The 9053-nt window shown below is 47.2% G+C and overlaps 1 pseudogene; it reads left to right on the top strand.

Annotated features, from left to right (window-relative positions):
• Nucleotides 1–3558: 3558 nt before the first annotated feature.
• Nucleotides 3559–4209, top strand: LOC129079667 (eukaryotic translation initiation factor 4E-like; annotated as a pseudogene).
• The last annotated feature ends 4844 nt before the right edge of the window (nt 4210–9053 follow it).

Consider the following 9053-nt stretch of genomic DNA (forward strand, 5'->3'; position numbering starts at 1 on the left):
AGAGTAGCTAACATAATGATGGAGGGAAGATGAGGGAGAACTGGAGAAGATTTTACCTGGAAGCTTTGCCAAAAGCTGGGAATGAAATATTGAATCATGAATCAGTAAAAGCAATGAGTGAACACTAGAAGAAATTAGTACCAAAAGGCTCTGGAGCAGAGGGCTGGGAGGGGGAAGCCAGTGTTTACTGAATGCCTGCTGCGTGTCAGACACTGTGCTACATGCATTGAGAACACAATTTGTTTATGTATTGGTTTCACTAAAACTCAATGAAGCAGACACTGAGGTTCAGAGAAGACAAAGAAGTTGTCGAAGCTCACATAGTAGCAGAGCAAGGATTCAAACCCATGTTGGCCTTTTTCTTAACTCTTATTGGAGCCATAAGGAGGCTGAGGTTGGCAGGACACCCTGGCCACCATGTGCTCCAGGCAGAGTCTCGACTTAACATGGCAACAGGCTAGCACTCAGTTTCCCAATAGCTGGGACATCAAAGTCTGTTGGCGAGGACTGAGGTATCCAGAGGGCTTGCCCCACACAGGGCGGTGCTGCTATGGCTTCCTGCTCAGCACCCACAAGAGCCCCAGGCTCCTTGGGAGTATCCTCCAAGGAGGACACAGCATTCCAGGCCCAGATGCAGACAGCTGTGTGCTTCCTCCAGCCTGTGGTGACTCATGCTGGGACAAGAACGTTGCCTCTTTGCCTGGATTCCCTGTCCCCAAATGTTAATCTGGGGAAAGCTGCCTTAAGCTCCCTGAACACAAGACTCCGGGTGGCTGGCGCACATGAGGGCTGGGGGAACCAATGACGTCCAAAGAGCACAGGGTCCAGAACAAAGAGGAAATTCAGGGAGGGAGATTATGTTTTCTCCCTGGCAAGGCTCCTGCAGCCATCTGGCTGAGGGGGCTGGTATTCAGACCTCTGGACCGTGCTCTGTTTGTTTTTTAGGAGTTTGCAGCTGATTATTTTCATCAATTCTCTACCACCAACGGCACTGCTTCCTTAGCAGCAAACCTGTACAGCCAGTGCATCCTCTCGGCTGGGTTCGCTGTTCACCTCACAGGGAACCAGCAGCATCATGCTTATCAACACGTGGCGCCTGGGCCAGGACAGGGACTTCACCACTGGATGCCTGGGCCAGCCCGCCGAATGTGCCAGCTGACGTCAACCAGGGAGACTGGAGTGAAGCAGGGGCATTTGGCACAGCAGCTCCAGTGGCCTTTGGTGGTGTAATTCCATCTCCCAAAAGGCAGTGCCGACATTTTCTGGGTATCCCCACTGTGCAGAGGATGTAAAGATCTCGAAGAGGCCCGAGTTGGGAGTTCAGATCCAAACTCCATTACTCTGGCTGTGCGGCACCTGAGCCTCCATTTCTTCCTCTGGTGACCAGGGATAGGAGAGCTTCAGGTCCCCAGGCTGTTGTGTGCAAATACATACACATATGATAACATATGGAAAAGGCCTAGGACCATGTCTGTACATAGAAGGTTCTCAATAAATACTACTAGTTCCCTTTTATTTCTTCAAGTATGTGATACACTGGCCTTTCATCTCCCTGGCTCCAAGAGGGCCAGTGCCTCTATCTCTGGGGGACAGGATGCAAGAACTGGGCACTTTCCTTCCAGAGGCAACTAGAATGGCCCATGTCTTCAAAGTAACTGTGGTGGCCATGACTGATAACTTTTTACCTAGAAAGTAAAATCCAGATGGTTTGGTAAGATGTGAGCTTGGTTGCTCAATATGCCTTCTGGACGCCAGCCCATCTTGGGGTCAGAGTGATGGACGAGGGCAGCTGGGCAGGAGCAGAAACAGAGGTTTTTCTGCACAAAGAAGGAGACAGTCTTCCTATTGTAGGAAAGGACAGGCTTCCTACTGTAGGAATCGCACAAAGGTCCATGTGAAAGTCAGGCGCCCCCTTACCGGAGCATTTGGGTTACAGCAATTTCCTAACTGAACATCGCCTTCTAGTCTTTGTATTTTAACTTCTCCAAACTTTTCACTTTTGCCTTTTGGAAGTGAGGAAAATGGGGAATTCTTAAAATGTCTTGCTTGGCTTTTCACTCCCTTCTCTTCCCTTCTCCTGTCCCCTCCTCTTCCCTACCCCCCCCATCCCCTTCCCTCTCCTCCCCTCCCATTCCCTTCCCTTTTCTTCTGTTCTCCCCACAGCTGAGGTGGCCCCAGATCCTTGTGGCTCCCTTTCCTGAGGGTGATCAGAGGACAGGGCCTAGCAGCTGGGCCTGCAGGGATGGGCTCTGACTCCTTCCTGGTACCAGTTCCAACCCTGCAGCGGTTCCATTGCCTCAGATGACTTAAGTCCCTAAACCCTAACCTCAGACTTGAATCCTGACCCCAAACCTTAGGCCTATGGCTCCCAGCCTTCCTCAAAAGCTACCCACTGCCCCAGAATGTCCCACAGTGCCCACTTCTCAGCTTCTGGCCACTGCTCTAGCCACTGTAGTTCCCTCCCTGGACCTGCAGACGCCACTGCTTTGAGCCCAGCCCCAGAAGGGACCCTTTGCTGCACAGCTGAACGGGACCACACTGGGGGCTCACTTGCGGCATCATCACACTGCTGGGATAGGGGTCCCTGCCTTTGAGGAACCCACTGAACACAGGACAAATGAGTTGTGAGAATGAGCAAATGTCAGTATGGTGTGAGAAGTACAGTGGAGATACGCAGAACGTGGAAAGAGTGTCCCAGAGGACAAGAATCCGCTCCATCCCAGGAGCTGGGCCAGGGGCCAGGGAAGGGAGTCCAGGATGGCTGTAGGGAAGAAATGTTGTCTAATTTGGAGTTTAAAGGGAGAACAAGAAGAGACCAGAGGGGGACAGTCAATTTTTAGTGATTCAATGGTCACATCTATCTTTACCATAATTTGTCCTTTTTGTGGCTGCTGACTTCCAATTCATTTAGTTTTTACCTCTGAACTAAAAATCCAAGGCAGAATCTTGTCCTACATTAGGAGCTCTGGGTTTCCTCCAGCAGACTAGTTAGTAAGGGAGCCCTGAGTGCAGTCGGAAGCCCTTGGTCAAAAACTTGCATCTCCCAATCTTTAAAAGAAGCTCTGACTTCCCTGAGCTTCAGTTTCTGCATTGGAAAAGCAGAGGAAACAATTCCTCCCAGCACGTCACAGGGCAGCTGTATGGCCCAGATGGAAGTAATGAGCATGAACCACATAATCAACGGGAAGCCCCTCTGCCCATGTGAGAGTTTAGCACGGCAGCGAGACCCCGCCGTGGGCTGACCCAACAGCTCCCCGAGGAATCAGGGCAGCTATGAGAAAAAAACCTAAGCCTTCGTTTTCCCTCTCTTTGTACAGCTATAATTCCTCAGTTTGTTGGTCAAAATGTGCCTTACGTACGAGCTGTTACCAGCCCTGGCATTTCTTAACTGATGTCTCCTGCAACTGTTTTTCAGCAGAGAAATCCCACCTGTGCAACAAGGACACACACTCCGGTTCCTTGGAATGAGCTTCTGTGTGACCCAGATGGATGTGTTCAATGGCAAGGAGAGTGCAGTTGTGGGTGTCACTTTTCCAAAAAGGAAGGGCTTGATCGAAGATGGCGACTGTGGAACCGGAAACCACCCCTACTCCCATTCCCCTGCCTACAAAAGAAAACAGACTCCAACCAGGAGGTTGCTAACCCAGAACACTATATTAAACATCCTTTACAGAACAGATGGGCACTCTGGTTTTTTAAAAATGATAAAAGCAAAACTTGGCAAGCAAGCTCTCTACTGATCTCTGAGTTTAATACTGTTGAAGACTTCTGGGATCTGTTTAACCATATCCAATTGTCATAAATAATTTAATGCCTGGCTGTGACTGCTTACTTTTTCAGATGGTATTAGGCCTATGTGGGAAGATGAGGAAAACAAAGGAGGAGGACAATGGCTAGTTACATTGAATAAAGAGCAGAGATAAAGTGCCCTTGATCACTTTTGGCTAGAGACACTGCTGTGCCTTATTGGGGAATCTTCTAATGACTACAATGATAGTGTAGATAGAGCTCTTGTTAATGTTAGAGCTAAAGGTGATAAGGTAGCAATAGGGACTACTGAATGTGAAAACAGAGGGGCTGTTACACATATAGGGAGGGTGTACAAGGAAAGGGTAGAACTTCCTCCAAAGGCAGTGGTTGGTTATCAGTCCCATGCAGACACATCTACTAAGAGTGGCTCCACCATTAAAAAATAGGTTTGTCATTTAAGAAGACCCCTTCTGAGTATTCTCATAGGAAACTATGTCGAGCAATCGAGCTTTGGGAGCTGAAGCAAAGCCTCTTCAAAAGCACAGTGGGCTGCATTTAAAAACATTTTTAAAGGGAAAACTGTTAGATATATTTTCCATTTCAATGTTGCAAAGATATGCCCTGGCCGGTGTGGGTCACTTAGTAGAAGCATAGTTGGAACATCATCCCACAAAGCGAAAGTTTGCCGATTCAATTCTGGGTCAGGGCACATGCCTAGGGTGCATTTTCAGTCCCCAGTCAGGGTATGTATAAGAAGCAACCAATAGATGTTTGTCTCTCACGTGTATGTTTCTCTCTCTCTCTCCCTCCCTTGCCCCTTGTCTAAAATCAATGAGTGTGTCCTTGGACCAGGATAGTAGATAAATAAATAAATAAATAAATAAATAAATAAATATTGCTAAGATATAAGAGAAGTCTCACTCACCTTTGTCTTGTACTTCTGTGTTCATTTTTTAAAAAAATTTTAGCTAGAGTGCCCACTTACCCCAATCAAAGAATCACAGTATACATCAACCCCAGAATGCATAAATGTGTTCTTGGCCCACTCGGTAACAGAATAAAAGACTGCCATTACAAACACAATTTACCCACCCACAATGTTAAAAAAAAAAAGAAAGAGGAACTTGCATTTCTATACCTTACAGGAAAAGAACTCTGCCTCTGTTCCATTGTATGTAGGAGCATACTTTGCTGGTTTAAAATAGTATAATGCATCCAGTTTTCTAGTAATTTTTTTTTTAATTTATTTTTGGAGAATGGGAAAGAGAGGGAGAGCAACATTGATGTATGACAGAAACATTGATCGGTTGCTTCTCACATGCCCCCAATCACGAACTTGGCCCACAACCCAGATATGCGCCCTGACCAGGAATCAAACCTGTGGCCTTTTGCTTTGTGAAAGGATGCTCAACTAACTGAGCCACACCAGTCAGGGCTCTAGTCATTTTCTTTATTTCTTCTTACAACATTGTCTTTGCTGTACTCTTGTGGAATGGCTTCTAGATTTTAATTTATTTGTTTCCCTACTTAATAGCATTAGTGACTGCGATTTCATTTTTTCATTTGTTTTACTTTTGTTTTCTACCTCATGTACTGTAGCATTGGTGAAGGATCCAGGAATATGACACAAAGATGGAATAAACATTAATTTGGGGCAAAATAAAAATAAAAAAGGAAGGAGGAAGGAAAGGAAGTGGAGGTAGGGAGCTCCTTTGAGGGGAAGGGAAATGCCCTCACTTGCCTGATGCTGAAGAAACCTTGGTGAAGGTTAGCATGTGTGTGCGCACTGCTGACCTGCCCCTGACCTCTCCAATAGAGGCCGAGGAAAGGAAGGCTCTGGATTGGAAACCGAAGCTGAAAGTGACTTTCAATTATGTGTTCAACTGCCTTCCGTGGGAAAACAGGAAGAGAGCTTTCAAGGCAAGGAGCTCCCAGAGGCTGAGGTTCTCCGAGCTGGTGGGAGCCCATTGACTTTAAGGATGGGAGCGGACTGCTGTGAGAAGAAAAGCCAACCACTGAGCTGCCTGGAAGAGCCATGTCCTGAGCTTGGGCCGAATTGAGGGGACAAGGTGAGGAGTGTTGGATCTGCGTTGGGGAAGTTCACACATGATGATGCCTTGTGTGCAGCTCAAGACAAATCACTTCTGCCCTGTAGGCCTCAGTTTCCCCTTGAGTGAAGCCGTAAGCCTGGTTTGTGCCAGCTCTAAGCATCTTTCCAGGAACTGACTTACGTAGTGTCTGATGCAGATGTCAGGTGAAGGAACTCCAGGAATGGAGGAGGGTGACTGGTCACTCACCGTCCTCTCTGTCCGCTGGATTGACCATCATCATCCACACTCATTTGTTGAGTTCCTAAAATATGACTGAGCACCAGCACTCACACAGTTTTATGGGGTCTGTCCACCCTATTATCCTGTTCACTCATCCCAACATCCCTGTAAGAAAATAAAAACTACGTTTGATTGAGTGATATTATGTGCTGAGATTTATTATTCTAAGCCCTTTACATATTTCATCTGACTTAATCCTCACCATAATCGCATAAGGTTTAAGTATTATTGTCCCTGTTTTACTGATGTCCCCTTGCCCTACCACACATGAGCCAGTCCACAGAAACACTCCTCTAAATGCCCAATGACCCAGAGGCTCTGAGCCCGACCTGTGTCCTCTCAGCTAGAGCTCCAGTCCCTGGGCCATCTCTTGCCTGTTTGCACGAGGCCCCTGTCTCTTCCCAGCTGTCCTTGGCTCTCACGTCCCTCCTACCAGAGGGGAACCTTGAGAAATTATCTTCCTCAGGCAGCAGGAAGAGGCCACTTGGGTAAGCTGGCCACTGAGAGAGATGTTGACTTACCTTCCGCAAGTCTGCTCCTCCCCAGAGAAGGGCTGGCTTGCCCAAGTCTCCCCGTATCCTGAAGGAGTGCCTGTTCTAGAAACTTGGTAGAATGTTCTTCCTTCCTCGCCAGCTCAGGGATCTGGCGTCATGTCTGCAGGGGATCAAGGTCTCCACTTGCGTCCTAGATCCCAAGGGCTCCCTCTCCCGCACAGCCTTCCCTCCCTGGCAGCCTGCCCCTCTCTCTCTGCCTCTGCTGGCTCCCTCCCATCAACTGCAGCTGAAGTGCAGTAGAGAGAGCCCTGACACGGAGTCGGGACACTGGGAATCAGATCTGGTTCTGTCACCAAATGCCACACTCTAGACAGGGTAAGCCACCTGGTTGAGCCTTGGTTTCCTTACCTGGAAATTGGGGATCTGAAGGTGACAAGCCCACTTCTCTTCAGTCTGGTTTCCAACTGCTCCCCATCTTGTTACCTCTGCTCCACCTGGACCTGTCTCCTGACCGTGGATTATTTGACAAATTCATTCAACAGATGGACTGGACACAGAGCACCGTCCTATGAGAAGCTCCAAGCAGTCTGCTATTAAGGAGTCTGCAGTCTAGTGAAGCAGGAAGACAGTAATCAGGCAATGACAAGACAGCATCCTGACAACTGTGTGCTGGGGCAATGTGAGGATAGGCATCTAACTCGGGCTTGGGATGCCTACAAAGGCTTCCCAGAGGAGGAGACATCAAACTGAGAAGAAAAAGCTTATACCAAGGCCCAGACAAGAAAGGGCAGGCAGGATAGGGGAACGTGAACTTGGTTTGTTCTGGTTGGACCATACTGTGTGTTCATGTATATGTACATGCATGTGTGTGTGTGCATATGTTTGTGTGTGCACACTTGCATGTTGGAGTAGGAGAGAATAGAGAGATGAGCTTGGAGAGGTGGCCATGGGTTGGCCCATGCAAAGCAGGTGAGCCAAAGAGGACTCTGGGTATTATACAGAGAACAGTGGGCACCCACTGGAAGGGGTTTAAGCAGGGAAGGGGCAAGGTCAGGCTGTATTTTAGAAAGATCCATCTTTTGGCCATGGAGAGTGGAGATCTGATTTAAAAAAAAAAAAAAAAAAAAGATTGACAGTACGAAGTATCTGTGAGGTTGTGGAGCCACTGAAGCTCCCATACTCACACACACTGGGAAATGTACATGTAACCTGGCACCGCCATTTTAAAGAACCATTTGGTAATGTCTAAGGAAGTCCAAGATTTATGTATTGTTGACCCAACAACTCCATTTCTCAGTTTCTACCCTAAAAGACAAGTGTGAGGATATTCACCTCAGTACCATTTGTGATAGTGAAAAAGTAGAAACGACCTAACCAGGCATCTGTAGAAAAAGTGAACTTCAATTTATTCATACAATGGAATACTACACGATGGCTAAATGAAAGAACTCTATCTCCATGTATGAAGGACAAATCCAAAAACCAATGAGCAGTGAGGTGGGGGGAAGCAACTTGCAAAAGGATATGAACCTTGTGTATTATGTATAATGCCAACTAAAATACCATAGGGTTTGTGGACCATTAGTAGAAAAGGTAGGAAATCACACTTGGGAATAAATCATATCAGCTTTATGATGCTTACCTTGTGGAAGAAGGGTTAATGGATCAGATAGGAATTTAGCTATAATTATGTTATATTTCTGTAAAAAAAAAGCAGAACTGAAGCAAGCATGGTCATAGGTTAATATCTATTGAGTCAAAATGGCAGGGGCCTTGATGGCTCTTGCATTATTTGCAATACTTGATATGTTTGAAGAATTTTGCAATTAAATTTAAAGTGGATCAGTGGAGAACAAGGCAAGGTGGGCACAGATATGCTGGGGGAGGCTTAGGCTGCGTCCTCGTGAGGGGCGCTCTGCCCCGGCCCAGGGGAGGGCCACGTACCGTGGACGTAAATGAATGATACTCGATGGCAGGATCAACACCACTCTCTGCCTTCCTTCCTCTTCTCTCCATCTCAGGTTCCTGATCCAAGTTCCACCTCCAAGGAGCCTTCTTCAGCTGCTCCAGTCCTCTGAGATCCTTCTTCTTTGCTCACATCCTACAGCCCTTGCAATATCGGTCACGTCATTTCATGCAACAATGTCTGAACCGGTGGTATCCGCATGTCTCATCTCTTCAGTACAACTATGTTTGTGCAAGGCAGGCATCCTCTCTCAGGCCCTGGCCAGGGGTCCCTCCAGTCGTGTCTATGTGGCTCATTGCTCTGTCCCCGTGTCTCACATAATGCCATACACGTGGTTGCTGCAGGAGAAATTCTAGTTAAATGAATAAATAAACAGATACGCAGATGACTAAGTGAGTTCCAGAAAGAATTATTGAGAAAATGCAGAAAGGCAATGTGACATTTCCTGGCTGAATTCAAACCATCACTTTGTCATTGGCAAGTAGGAACCTTGGTTGGGAAAGTCACTTTATC

Source organism: Pteronotus mesoamericanus, unplaced genomic scaffold, assembly GCF_021234165.1.
Source record: "Pteronotus mesoamericanus isolate MK-2021 breed Mesoamerican mustached bat unplaced genomic scaffold, CSHL_Meso_final contig_78, whole genome shotgun sequence".
NCBI lineage: Eukaryota > Metazoa > Chordata > Mammalia > Chiroptera > Mormoopidae > Pteronotus > Pteronotus mesoamericanus.